The sequence below is a fragment of the Salvia hispanica genome, chromosome 1 (assembly GCF_029641045.1).
Source record: "Salvia hispanica isolate PSC_SH4W2 chromosome 1, Shi_PSC_v1, whole genome shotgun sequence".
NCBI classification, from domain to species: Eukaryota; Viridiplantae; Streptophyta; class Magnoliopsida; order Lamiales; family Lamiaceae; genus Salvia; species Salvia hispanica.
The window spans coordinates 32,758,581-32,773,763 of NC_142692.1; the positions used below are offsets into that span (position 1 = coordinate 32,758,581).

General features: G+C 30.6%; 1 pseudogene across 1 annotated transcript; it reads right to left on the reverse strand.

Moving 5' to 3' along the window:
- Window positions 1–11,082: 11,082 nt before the first annotated feature.
- On the reverse strand, window positions 11,083–14,176 carry LOC125224505 (putative late blight resistance protein homolog R1B-14; annotated as a pseudogene). The gene is made up of 3 exons (XR_016134706.1): window positions 12,447–14,176; window positions 11,962–12,011; window positions 11,083–11,357 (listed from the first exon to the last, which is right to left on the reverse strand). The product of XR_016134706.1 is annotated as a putative late blight resistance protein homolog R1B-14 (transcript).
- Window positions 14,177–15,183: the final 1,007 nt, after the last annotated feature.

Genomic DNA, 15,183 nt, shown 5'->3' on the forward strand with positions numbered 1-15,183 from the left:
TATTATTATAATTGTACCATATAATCGAAAGTTTAATTTCATTTATATATGCCACATATTAATATTATAAATAATTGGTATATTAGAATATTCCCACGATATATTATGTAAAATATATAATATTATTACATTACAAAAACTACTAGAATATTATATAACCATCATTAGGGATGTAATCAATTCCTAACTAATTACCAATCTCAAATTGAGACCAATTTTCAACCATTAGATTAGAAGATCTTGTGATTAATATAATGCCAAGTGTAATATATTTTAAATTTAAATAATTATTAATTAAATTAAAAGAGTATTAATGTCAAATCCTATATGTAGTAATTATAACTAACTACTTTACCTCTCCTCAAAATCATCTCAAATCTTTAAATTTACGTAACTCTCTCAATTTAAATTATTTTGTCGCAAAAATATATCAAATTAAAGATAATTTAATAAGGATTCCAACGAGATCTCAATTGCATATGTTCCGACGATGTTCGGGTGATGAAATTTGATAAATTATATTTCAATTTTCGTACATGTTGATAAGCAGCTATTTTCAACAAATGCAACAAAAAATCTCAATATATTGTAGGCAAAATCTCAATATTATGCATGTCCAATCTCAATAAAAATGTGTTGATATTTTCTTGTCCTTGTGTTGATATTCTAATGTCATATTGTTGATATTTGTAATACACAATGTTGATATAAAAAAACACTCACGAAAATTATCATATGATAACATAATGACGATATTACCCTTTTGTTGATATTTTGTCTACTATTTATTGAGATTTTGTGAGCTTTAATCTCATCCACTCATTTTAAAATCCATGGGTGGAGATTTAGTCTTGATTTTGGATTAGGATGCTATAAGCATTAGAATAGGACCCCCATCATTATTGCCAAAATAACTATCATATGACATAATACAATTATATACCAATAACTAATAATAATAATAATAATAATAATAATAATAATAATAATAATAATAATAATAATAATAATAATAATAATAATAATAATAATAATAATAATAATAATAATAATAACAACAACATATAATAGTAATAATATTAACTTATGTAGATAATATGTTAACTTATATTCAACACATCTAAAGGTCATGGTACTAAACTATTAATAGGGTGAGTTTGGCCATAAATCAGTAATGATATATTAGTAGCATTATATCATTATTAAGTAGATTAGTTTCATATACTATTATTTTTATATTTTCTTAAGTAGGTATTCTTTTTATTATATACCATACCTTATTTGAATATTATGATACTCCTATTACTTTCTAGTGTTAGTTAACATTTTTAGATGTTACATTCTCAATTATTAAAATAAAACTAAGATTAATAAAAATATACCATTAAATCCAAAATCAAAATTCAATATTCAATCGAATTAAGTTTTTTAGTTTCATATACTAATAGCATCTCAAATGGTAGATTTAATCTAAAATTTAGAATGTTATTATAAAATTGTACTCCCTCCGTCCTATATAATTTTACCCAGTATTCCATTTTTGGTCGTCCCACATAATTTTACCCATTTCACTTTTACCATTTTTGGTAGTAGACCTCATATTCCACTAACCTATTCCTACTCTCATTTTATTATAAAACTAATACTTTAAAAGTAGGACCAACATCCCACCAGCTATTTCAACTCACTTTTCATTACATTTCTTAAAACCCGTGCCGGGTCAAAGTATGTAAAATTATGTGGGACGAAGGGAGTAATTATTTTAATATGCACATAAAAATTTTATTTTAATGAATCTCGTAATTTTATTAAACTGAATATTTAATTTAATCATAATATATAAATATACATTGAAATAAAAAATGAATAAAGTAGAAAAAAATATGATCCATGGATAGCCAAGGGAATAGATATGAGAACTATGAACATTTTTCATGATGTTGGTGTAAATGTCTTAATGATAATAGTAAGACGTGGCATTGTGATATTAAACAATTGATGGCTACTATTGATATTTTATATAATTAAACAGACATAGATTTAAAATTTAATTTATCAATTTTCTCTATAATTTCAAAAGTAAGTCGTGACTATATGGCATTACATTTCCTTATATTAGTTATTAGTGAGTAGGTTGTGTTATAGTAACACCACGGTTAAATAGACATTATATTTAAAATTAGTTATAAAAGTTAAAATTTAGTAAATAATTAAATTTGAATTATTTTGATAAATTATTAATATTGTATTATAGTATGTGTTTTTGGTTAAAATTAAATTATTTTACTATAATTAAACAGTAAGTTAATATGTAGTATAACTAAAATTGAATTGTTTTTATATCAATATATAGGATAAGTTATACTATAAACAATAAACTAAATTAGTTTAAATTAAACAAGTGAAGCTAAACATAAATAATCACTAATAATAGAATTGAAATATTAGAAGCATATTTTATTAATACTTCAAAATTAATCATACAGTACATATTAAATAATCTGGATAAATAATTTTTAGTATCTTATTTTGAATTATTAAAATATGTACGTGTTTGATTACAAGTAAATGCATGTTTGATTACTAAATAATTTTATAATAATTAAAGATTATTATAGTTAAAATTGATCAAAATCATTAAATTATATGGTTCAATGTTTTTTAAATGTAGGCATTGGGATAAAATTAGGAAAAATAATTTTTTTCGTCATGCCTTTGGATTTATTGATTTTCCAATTGAGTCAAGAATGAAGAATGGAATTTGAAGTCCAAGTCGTATTATTAGTTGGATACAAATATACGAACACTACTTATTTAAGTTACAAATACAATATATTCTACTACTACATAACTATTAATATATGAGGGTATATTAGTCTTTAAAAAATTATCACTTTCTAGATACATAAATTTCAACAAATAAATTTCAACAATTAAGCATTAATTACATAAAATTTTAATAATTTTTTAATATTATGGCTGGCCATAATGTGGCCATTTAGCATCATTCTTACTTGTTCTGCTTTGGCTATCAAAAACAATAATGCTATGCGGCCACAATGTGGCTGGCCACACGGTGGCAATTTTGTAAATAGTTGAAACAAATAATATTATAAAATAATAGTGTTAGATAGTGCTCAAGTATTTTTACACAATCACCCTTATCCGTCCAATTTTGAAGAGAGGATATACAACTCCATTTCCCAAACATAATTATTATCGGATCCTTAAATGCAATGTCCGATTAATTCTCAACTAATGAAGTATGTAAGTTTATTGCATATATCAAGTCTGGTTAAGTCATCTTTTCATTTAGAAAAGTTTCACTGTAATCAAATCATTTTTATATTATTATAATTAATATTTTTTCACTCTTAATTTAATTTTTCTCTTATTTTACTCTTTATTTGATTTATTTTTCTAACTTTTGTACTTTATTATCTATCCTTAACACATTGAACATCCATTGCTTAAGCTTTATGGAAAAAAAAAGTGTCTCAACTATGAAGAAACAGAGCAAGTAACATTTACTGTAAAACTCCAAAATGGATCCAGTCTAACCGTATAATTATAATTATATTATAAACAAATTGCGATTCTAAAAAATAATATTAAGAATAAGTAGTAAATAAATAAGTATTGTAAATCATATGAGTAATATAAATTTCTAACATCATTTAGTGTTATGATTATCAAAATTATGGACTGTTATATAGCATCACGAGTTCATATTAACAACGGCTAAAGTTTGATATCGTGTAGTTTTATGTTAATTACTTAGTATATTTAATATTAAATTTATAGTACAACATATACTCCCTCCGCCACACTCTAAATTACACATTTTTTTAGGATGTTCCACTCTAAATGACACATTTCTCAATATAGAACATCACTCTCTCTATATTGTCCTTCTTTCTTAATTTATTCTCTATAGTTTACTCACAAACAACACTACATAAATTCTAAAACCAAATTATAAATGCTATAATTAGAGAGGGACGGATGGAGTAGTTTGTTATACATATTAATACTATCAAGTACTCATCCGCTCCACTAAAAATTACCCACTTTCCTTATGAATTCTTTTTAATCAATATTATAATATGGTGTAGTATCTTAATTAATACTATGTATATGTATTAAAGTTGTATGAAGATATTATTATGGATTAAAAATATTACTATGAATTATTAATGATGCATATACTATATCATATATGATGTTATTATAATTAATACTATGAATTATCATAGTTTTACATATTGAAATATTATGAATTTTTATAATATGATAATCTAATAGTTGTACTTATTATTAGTACTGTAGTGCGAGAACTTGCTAGATTAGGCCATTAGTGGGGGGAAATTGAAGATTCAATCAATTAATTGGGGAATCAATTAATTGGGGATGTGGTTGATCTAAGCTTAGATTTTTCAATTTATTTTAAACGGAAAAATCCATTAGCAATAAAATTGATTGATTCGAATTGATTAGTTGGGGATTCATTAGATCAATTAGGAAAAATAAACAATTGGATACTAAAAGAATCTTTTAGTCTGTCCTACAAGAGAATACACTTTTTAATTTTGAATATTTTTTTTATTTATAATAAGGTAAAATTCATTCTTCACTAATAATACTTTATTTACTTTTTCCTTCTATCCCTCTCTTACTTTGTTTATTGTGCATTAAAATTCGTGCACAACTAAAAGTGCATTAAAATTCGTACACAACTAAAAGTGCATACTCTTGTGGAACAGAGGGTGTACCCTTTCCAATTATATGCATACTTAGTACACAAATTAATAATTATCGTATATTCTATAAAATTATTTTATATTTTTAAAAGTAATTGATAACATCAAAAGTACTATTCATATGAAATTTGTAAAAAAATAAAATAATTTTAAATAATGAAATGTGATATATTAATTATTATTATTAATATTTGTTAATGTATTTGCTATCGGCCGTTGAGTTTATTATAATGCATTATTTTTTAAATTATCATCAATTTCAAATGTTAAAATTTGTATTTTACTTTATATCACGTAATTTATACTTTATCATATACTATTAGTATTACGGAATACGGAATTATTTAATTATTAGTGCAAAACGTGACACACACTTTAGACCTGTACTATAAAAAGAAATTAAATATTTAATTATAATATATTATTATACCACATTTACTTAATATTGTTAATGTTTATTATAAATAAAAATATGAGTAAATAAGAGTGATAAGTATAAAGGGATCGAAAGTTGAGGAAAATATTGATGGAATAATTAAGGCGATGGGTAGAAGAGTCTTGAAATTTTTTATACTTTTCAAGTGCATTAAATTTAGCTGAAAAATCTAATTATGGCCGACCATAATGTGGCCATTTAGCATCACTCTTATCAAAAACTCTGTTATACATTTGAACTAAGTGTTGTACTATTATTTTTGTTTATATTTGTCTGGGCAAGTTTAAATAATATGGACTATGGAAAAGATATACTGATATAGATCCTCAATCTAATTAGAATTAGGCATATAATTTGTGGATGCATATATAGCTCGTAGTTTTTACACAACGAGTGGTGAGATCATCATCACATTTAACGATTTGGAGAACGGTTTGTTGCCGGAATCCGAAGCCGACTGTGAGGTGAAGAAATATCTCATTTTGCTTTTACTAAGTAGAATTTTTAGCATAGCTTGTTCAAACTAAGGCAATTTCTAACTTATGCAGCTTGGATTGTTTTGCTTTTAATTTTTACATACAAAATCTATGGTATGGCCTAAAGGTTTGTTTTTTGGTACAAAAGCTGATTTCATCCCTATGTTAACAATAGCATCTGGTTGTAGAATAAATAAATGTAATTACAAATGTTAATCCAAAACAAACATTTAACTTTGAGAAATACATTATAACATCATAACAAAACATTTATCATTCATAGTTATTTGAAACTAGCTTGCAAGCAAGTAGGAGTTTATCAACCATCAACAAACATAACCAACCACTGCACCTTTATTTCTCTGCCTCTTTCATCAGTACTGTAACAGCCCGCCCTCCTAGGGTACAATAAATGCGGCGGCTGCTACCCAAACCGACTCTAATGGAGTAAACATAGACTAGGGTTTCATTTAAAGAGTACTAACCAACAGAATTGAAAGAGATATCAGAGTATTAAATGCAACAACTTAACCTAGAAGATTAAAGGAAAAAAGATATCATAAGTGGCGATCAAAATATCTTAAGAGCACGGCTCATTATCCCAGACGAAATCACAAGAAAAGACTAAGGCTTCAAACCGAAGGCAAGATGCAAGTATTCCAAAAAGAAGTTCTAAAGTGTATCAAAAATTCAGCGGAAAACGACTAAGAGAAAGTATAGCTATGTATGGTGACACAACCACACTTAGAGTTCAACACATCCATTTTTATTAATTAAGCTGCTCAACACCCGCCACCACTCGTCATCATTCAACCTGCACATAAGGAAAACACATGCAGGGCTGAGTATTTTGAAATACTCAGTGAGCTCGTTGCCAAAACATTTTTATAAGTTATGCCACCCTTACCAAGTGAACTCGAGTTTTAAGCAGTTATAAAAGAATATCACGAGTATCACAAAATATATTTTCATAGACTGGCCAGTCAAAATAACCTCCCATTTTCTCATCAATTAACAATCATTCCATGGTGCGACGAAAGTGTGGCCACACTTTTCGCCCACGAGACCGGCCGACTAGCAAGGACGGCTCTCGATCCCATCGTGTACACAGCCTGGTAGGGTTTGCGGCCCGTACTCAGACCCGAATTCGTATAACATATCCAAAACCTTGGCCCAATGGAGCGAACTCACAAACTAGGCTTCAGGCACAATATCACAATAAAACAAATATAGGCATGGCATAACAGTTAAACCACCCTTATAACACCAATCAATATTTTGCAAGAATAAAAGAGTTTAAGAATAAAGCCCACCTCGACTGCTTAGTTTTCAAGTAGATTTGCTTTTCCGTTATCCGGCTTTGCAACCAAAGTTTCACCTTTTAATCACATAGGCACATATCACAAATTAGGTTCAATACTACTCTTACTCATGCATGTCTCATTTCTTTTTCCCTCTTCCCAACGATTTATCTTATCATTACTAATTAATCAAGATCATGTTTATCACACCATATTATTTAACTATCAAACACACACACTACACCACACAATCAACATACACACACACGCGGTGCACACCACACACTCTCGGCACACACACACATACACATGTTCCCACATCCCTTTTTATCCCTCTTTCACTCAACCAAGATGCATGAGGGTTCAAGAAGACCGATTAATCGGTTGGAAGAAGAAAAGAAGAGGTAGAAGAAGAACACACATAACTCTTAATCGAAAATACCTTTTTAGCGAAAAACAATCGGTAGAAAACAAGTATTAGCCTTGATTCTTCAAAGTTCTTGGATTAAACTTCAATTTCTTCTCAAAGGATGAGGGATTAATGGAGTAATGTAGAAGAAAAAATTGAGAGAGTGTATGTGAGTGAGGGGGGCCGAAAATAATGGGGGCTAGGGTTGGGGTTTTGGTTCTTATTTATAGAGTTCCACAAGATCTTTAGGTAATTAGAATAGAATATTTGGTAAGATCTCATTCTCCCAATTAAATAAATAAATAAAAATAATATTGTGAAGTAGGGAAGAAGAATTAACAAAAATAGATCCTAGGGCAAATCTCCCTAGTTTTCGAAAATTAGGCTCTCAAAATAGCCAAGACTTTGTTTTGGTATTTTTAATAATATAGAATAAGATATTATGGAGCAAAATAAAAATAAGGAAAATCCTCCATGCAACAAGGCAAGGGGCGATTTCTAGCCTTTTTAAATAAGGCATGAATTCTTGAATATTGACTAGAATAAAGTATGGCAAGATCTCTTGAAGTATGAAAAGATTTGGTAGAATAATTAAATTCTAGGTATGGAAGGAAATCAAGTAAGGAATCAAATACAATAAAACAATTCCTTCCTTCCCAAATATAGTGATTTTCGAAAATCACTAGAAGAATAAGGGGGCTCGATTTTTCCATCTCTAAACAAGGAAATAATTGGCTCTTGGAATTTAATTTGGATAATTATCCCAAGGATTAAATAAATTCCGGACAAATAGAAATTCTTTCTCCAAGGGGTCTAGGGTTCGAAAATCATAAGAATTAGGGTGACAAGTATTTATGGAAATTTTCCTCTAATATTCTCACTCACCCATAATCAATTAAATTGCCACATAGTCTCATAACTTAATATATCACATGCCACATCATTAAATTAAATAGGTTTGACTTTTCAAACTTGCAACACAAATCCTAACTCAAAACGACCATATCAACTCGTGAAATAAAAGCATTCTCAATGCCACGTCATCCACAATTAATTCTCGGGCTCAAAGATTAGGGTTCTAAAATCCGGGATGTTACAAGTATAATATCTGCTAAGCCGCCTCATCAAAGCTCTGCATCTGAAAAAACAAGAAGAAAAAGTGACAGGAATCAAGCGACATTCTAAAAACTGTGAAATGTTAAAAAGATAGGAAGATGCTTAGCTATCTATTCGCAAACTGTGTGCATTTTCATAACCACTTACTTAGTTTACCAATCTTATTTCTATAAAGTATGTGGTTGGTAAAAAAGATGTTAAACATCACAAATTTGATGAATTCCTCACCTGATAAGAAGCACACAGTCAGGTTTGAAAGATGATTAGGACCGCTTAACATGAACTATTAGGTCTTCATTTCCGAAATCCAATTGTACCTCTTGTATTCTTTCTGCCGAGTTCAAAAGAGATTGGCAATGATCATCAACCTCAATCAGTTGAAGTGTTGGAATCTCTCCAATATCATATGGAATCTCATCCAAGTATGGACAACGATGAAGCGTTAGGCACTGGAGACTAGGAAAGTGGCTACTATCAGTTGTCCAATACTTCACATTTGATTCATCAATAAGATGTATCAAACTACCAAATTCCTGGTCAACGGTTACCCATTCTTTAATCCCACGTAAAACCAACCCACTCACTCTATTAATCACTTGTTTAATAGCCTTTAAATTGTAGTATATATTTAATTTAATATAATTTTTAAAATTAAATGACAATCTTGTAAATTTCTCCAAAACTCCCCTTTTATATTTTTAATAGCCTTTAAATTGTAGTATATATTTAATTTAATATAATTTTTAAAATTAAATGGCAATCTTGTAAATTTTTCCAAAACTTTTCTTTTATATATTGTATAGATATGTTTTGAAATCTCTCCACAAGGAATTCTCTAGTGTATAATTGAAAGGAAATGGGCTAGAATTAAAGAAATATGGATTAAGTAATTATAGTTAGGCAACAATTATATTAATCTCTAAGCCCAACAATCATAGAGCCCTAGTGACTTTTCAATTGTCTGACTTTTGAATTTATCATAAAAAAAAAGGTAGATATATTAATTTGATTCTCTTCTTTCATTTCTTTTTAAATTTTAGGGTTGATTTGTTACTCGTGAACATAGCTATGTAACCTTCTTTGGAAATAAAAGGCACGCGCCCTATGTCCATCATATATATAGGGATGTTAGTGTATTCTGAAATTTATGAGCTGATCCAAATAAATCAAGAAATTTAGAAAGAAAGGTTAAAAATTAGTACTCCTTTCGTCCCACTTTAGCAGTCCCAATTACTTTTGAGCACTCGTTTTGTAAAAATGATATAGTTAAACCAATGTACCACTATTGTTTATTCTTCCGCTATATTTTACAATGATTTAACACAATATAATACTCCATAAAGGGGATGTAATCAATTGCTAACTAATTATCAATCCCAAATTGAGACCAATTTTTAACCATTAGATTAGAAGATCCTGTGGTTAATATGATGCCAAGTGTAATATATTTTAAATTTAAATAATTATTAATTAAATTATAAGGGTATTAATGTCAAATCCTATATGTAGTAATTATAACTAACTACTTTCTTCCTCCTCAAAATCATCTCAAATCTTTAAATTTACGTAACTCTCTCAATTTAAATTATTTTTTCGCAAAAAATATATCAAATTAAAGATAATTTAATAAGGATTCCAACGAGATCTCAATTGCATATGTTCCGACAATGTTCGAGTGATGAAATTTGATAAATTATATTTCAATTTTCGTACATGTTGATAAGCAGCTATTTTCAACAAATGCAACAAAAAATCTCAATATATTGTAGGCAAAATCTCAATATTATGCATGTCCAATCTCAATAAATATGTGTTGATATTCTAATGTCATATTGTTGATATTTGTAATACACAATGTTGATATAAAAAAACACTCACGAAAATTATCATATGATAACATAATGACGATATTACCCTTTTGTTGATATTTTGTCTACTATTTATTGAGATTTTGTGAGCTTTAATCTCATCCACTCATTTTAAAATCCAAGGGTGGAGATTTAGTCTTAATTTTGGATTAGGGTGCTAAAAGCATTAGAATATGACCTCTCCATAAAGAACTAAAAAAATTAAGCTTCCAATATATATTTAATATACATATACATTAAATAATTAGTAATATAATTCAAAAATTGGAAAAATTAAATTTATTATAAGAAATGGAGTAATTTTTTTAAAACTAGGTTTAAAATTTATCAAAATGTACTTACATTTCATTTTAATTTTACTAATCTTGATTTGACTTTCAATGTCTAAATTCATCATAGCATATTAAGTCATTCAACTATCCAAGATTTATCAAACATCAGTATAGTTTTTACACCAATAATTTAATTAGGTTTGAATTTAAATGTATGTATTCTGAAATTCTCATAATATTATATTTTACACTCTATAAATAAATATATGTAATTTTCATCACTATGCAGTGGATAAAATCACGTGTCAATAACCTCATTATCTTGATTTGATTACATTTTATATGGCATTTTTATGACAAAAAAACATAAAATATTAATTTTCAATAAATTGAAATTTAGTACTTACAAATGTTCAAAATATATAATTCCCAAGTTACTTTGACCTCTCTTTTTGCCAAAAACTTTATTCTCTTTTTTATCTCCTAATTTTTTTTATTTTATACTTTATTCTCCTCACAACCCCACTTAATTTCTAAATATCAATTCCTAAGTTTCAGGCTGAAAAAATATTGTAAGCGACTTGTAACGGAGCAAGCAATATTTTAAATAAAAAAGATTGAATTTTGATTTCTTCTTTGGCATCCGCCCCAGATAAACTACCCACCTCGCAGTGTCCCGCCTCCCCCCGAATGATCGGTGCGGCGAAAGAGATGCATAGCTGGTAAACAGAAGGGAAAATGTAAGCATAGTGATTTTTTGTGGAGAGATGTTATATAGTTAATGGGCCGTATCTGTGGCATTGTGGGCTTTATGACAGCCTGACCTACATTCTATAAAAAGATTTAATAGGCCCCTAATTACCCATGTGGATGCTGATGTGATGGTAGTAATATTATGGTCTATTTTAACAATATTTATTACAAATTGGAATTTTATAAAGCATATCGTCTAATTTTGATAAATTTTATTTCAATTTTAGTACTATATGTTAATTAGCAGATTTTCAATTGAATATGTTCCGATGATTATTGGGTGATAGAACTTTTATAATTTTTATTTTAATTTTTGTATATGTTAATTAACAGATTTTATATCAATAAATGCATGAAATTTTTTTCGATGCAATGCATGTACAATATCAATAGAACAGTGTTGACGTTTTCATGTAAGTATGTTGAAATATTTTACTCCATTGTGTTGATATTTTTAATACACTATGTTGATATATATCAAAACAATCCTACTCATACCACCAACTAAAAATTCAACCAATTTATTCGTTTTTGCCCTCACCTACTATAAAAGCTTACTGATCCTTTTACCTGATAGCAGGATGCATCATCTTCTCTAAGGAGTGATTCAGGCAGCATATCTGCAAGCAAGTGCAAAGACAAGAGAAAACTAAATAACTAAGTTAAGCAAAAAGTTTCGAGGATGCAAACAGCTAATCCCTACCTATGCAGTTGTGCTTATACAAACACAAAATGGGTCAAAATATAGGGAATGTAAATGCACACATGATAGTTAGACTAGAAATGTATCTAGGAGGAAAAAAAATAAAACCTAAATTGCAACAAATGAAATAGTGCATTATAGTACCTGCTATGATGATATGAATAATCATTAGATCATGCAACAATTTAGCTTGAAATATCAGTAATTATTAAAAAAATTGGAGATTGTGTTACTTGGACATCGCCAGAAATTTTATGTTCAGAGCTACTCTATGCGGGATGCATATAATAGAAGTGGTGCATGAGCTATGCATATAGTCTTTAAGATGTAGATCAAACAAACTAACACTTACGCGGAGGTGATTTTGGAGGACTTGTGGAAGAAAATGCCTTCTTAAAATAGGATTAGGGAAGCAGTCCATAACAGGAAGAAGGAATTTCTCTTGCCCAGCCTGTCTCATACAAAAGTCCCGCACCATGCTATGCAGCCTGCAAGTTTTGATTCTGCCATCACTCTTCCGGCTAGTGACCAAAACTAGACTCTGCTTGATCAGATCCTCAAGGTACTCCTCTGCCGCCATTTCTATGCTTTTAGATTCATTTTGACGTTTCAAAAAGCCCTCAGCTACCCAAAGTCTGATGAGTTCAAAGACATGGATCTCATAATTTTCAGGGAAGGCTGCCATATACAAGAAACACTCCCTCAAATGTGGAGGCAAGTGGTTGTAACTCAAAGATAATACTGTTTCCAACTGCCCATCATTTCTCTCAATTTGCTGCCACAACTTTGGAGTTCTAGGGATCCTAGATAAAAGTCTTGCCACAGTAACGATTGAGAAGGGCAGTCCTCCACATCCTTATACAATTTTCTCCCCAACACTTTGTAGCTCAAGAGGAAAATCTTGATCCCCGAAAACCTTGTGATGGAACAAACGCCAACTTTGTTTGTCATCCAAGAAACGCATTATATGAATAGGACTGAGAGGGGCAGTATAAGTAGCCACATCCATTAGCCTTGTAGTTAATATGATCCGGCTTCCATTAAGATTCTCAGGAAATAGTATTTGTACGTGATACCATGCTTTTGCACTCCACACATCATCCAATACTATGAGAAACCTCCTCCATATAATATTTGGTAAATTTCAAGCTTCACTTGTTCAATTCCTTTCAACGAATCCCTTCCACCTCGATCATCTTTTCCTTTTACTGAAGCTAGTAATTTGGAGAGAATACTTGGTATACAATAATCTTGTGATATTGTGACCCAAGCTCTAATATCAAAATGCTTTATGATGAATGGATGATGAAAAATAGATTTAGCAAGTGTGGACTTACCAATGCCTCCCATTCCAACAATAGGGAGGATTTGTAGGTAGGAAAATTGGTTAGTTAGCCGGTCCATCATTTGTACTATGTCTTCATCAAAACCAACCACAGCACCATTGCTCGAGGGAGGAGAGATTGATGGTGAATCACTTGGATCTTCATCGGGTAATTCTCGCTTTGACATGATTTTTTCGGCTAATCTCCTCAACCGGTTTGAATTTATGACAATCAGCTCCGTTGCAACCACAAGATCTTCGAATTCAATCTCCGATAGTTGAGTCGAGCTCCTCAGCTAATCCCCCCCACTGATCTGAAGGTTTGAAAGTTGGGTCCAGATTTTTTTAGGGAGAAAAGATATTGAATGATCTCTTCAGTTGTATTTGCTACCTCCCTTATTCTTTCTTTTTGTGAGATTAAACTGCAGGAAAACAGAACAGCTTTGTCGTGGATTGATAAAATCTGTTGTTTAACAGGACGAGCGGTGGGATGATTGTGGCATTTAAGGATTTGGAGTAAGGTTTGTTACAGGAATCGAAAGCTTCATAAGCCATTCTAGGCGAACATTTTATCAAGCAAAATGCTTATCGGAGTGGATTAGAATTACCATACCCTCCCCAAACAAAAACGGTTATCACTTAATTGTCCAATTTCTATATTCTCTCCTCGGTAGTATCTTCAATTATTTCTCTCTCTCTATTCTTGAGTGGTACAGAGGTAGTATGAATGTAGTAAATATATAGGGCCCGCCGGAGATGGAGGCACTCTAGATAAAGCCAAAGTAGACTACAGTTAATTTTCGGCGCCAAACAAAAGTACTACTATATGATTCTTCTTCCTAGTTGATGATAAAACACCACTATAGTTAACTCTTAACACTTATCTGCAAAATTTCTAGAGCAAAATGTCATCATCCATGAGGGCGGGGGTGCCAGATCCATGGGAGGCAGCGTGCCACGGCCTTGTTCGTAGAATGGTGAGCCTCCCTTGGTAGACATTGTAGGAGGCTTTTTAGAGCATCCGCAGCAGGCTCTTGTCTATCCGTGCCAGCGGCACGTTGCTTCTCTTAAATAAGAGCACATCGTGCGGCTGAGCAGCCTTACGTGGCATCTCCTGATTGGCCAATGATATAGCCATTGACAAATTTGATTTTTTATTTTTTTAAAAAATTCAAAATAAAAAAAAACGTTTTTTAAAAAAATAATATTTTCCCACTTCCCAATAAATTATATCCGTTTTCTACCTACTTTTAATTTATTTTTCAATTTTTTTCCCCAAAATTCACATTTTCATCTATAAATACTCTCACTTCAACAAAAAAAAATTGTCACCACACTACACAATTCTCATCTATTCTATCATTTAAATTCTCTCATCTATTTTCTCATCAATTTCCATCTATTCTCTCATCTAAATTCCCACCACACTACACAATGTCCGGCTCCGGCGATCACCCCTCCGGCTCCTGCGGTTGGAACCACAATTGGTTCGGCTCCGAGCCATTCCCTAGTTCGGAAACGCAATTTTCGGCCCCTCCTCAAACCCAAGGTTCTCAAGTTTTGGGTGGCTACCGGCCTTACCCGGTGGACAACCAAGATGCCCCCGATGGGCGATATGGGTGGGCACCCGAAACCGGATAGGGAGGGAGCGGCAGCTCTGCGCCTACTCCTACTCCTACTCCTACTTTTACTTGTAATCCTACTTCTACTCCTACTCCTACTCCTCATATTCGTGGTATCCGCACCCCATACACTTCGGATGAGA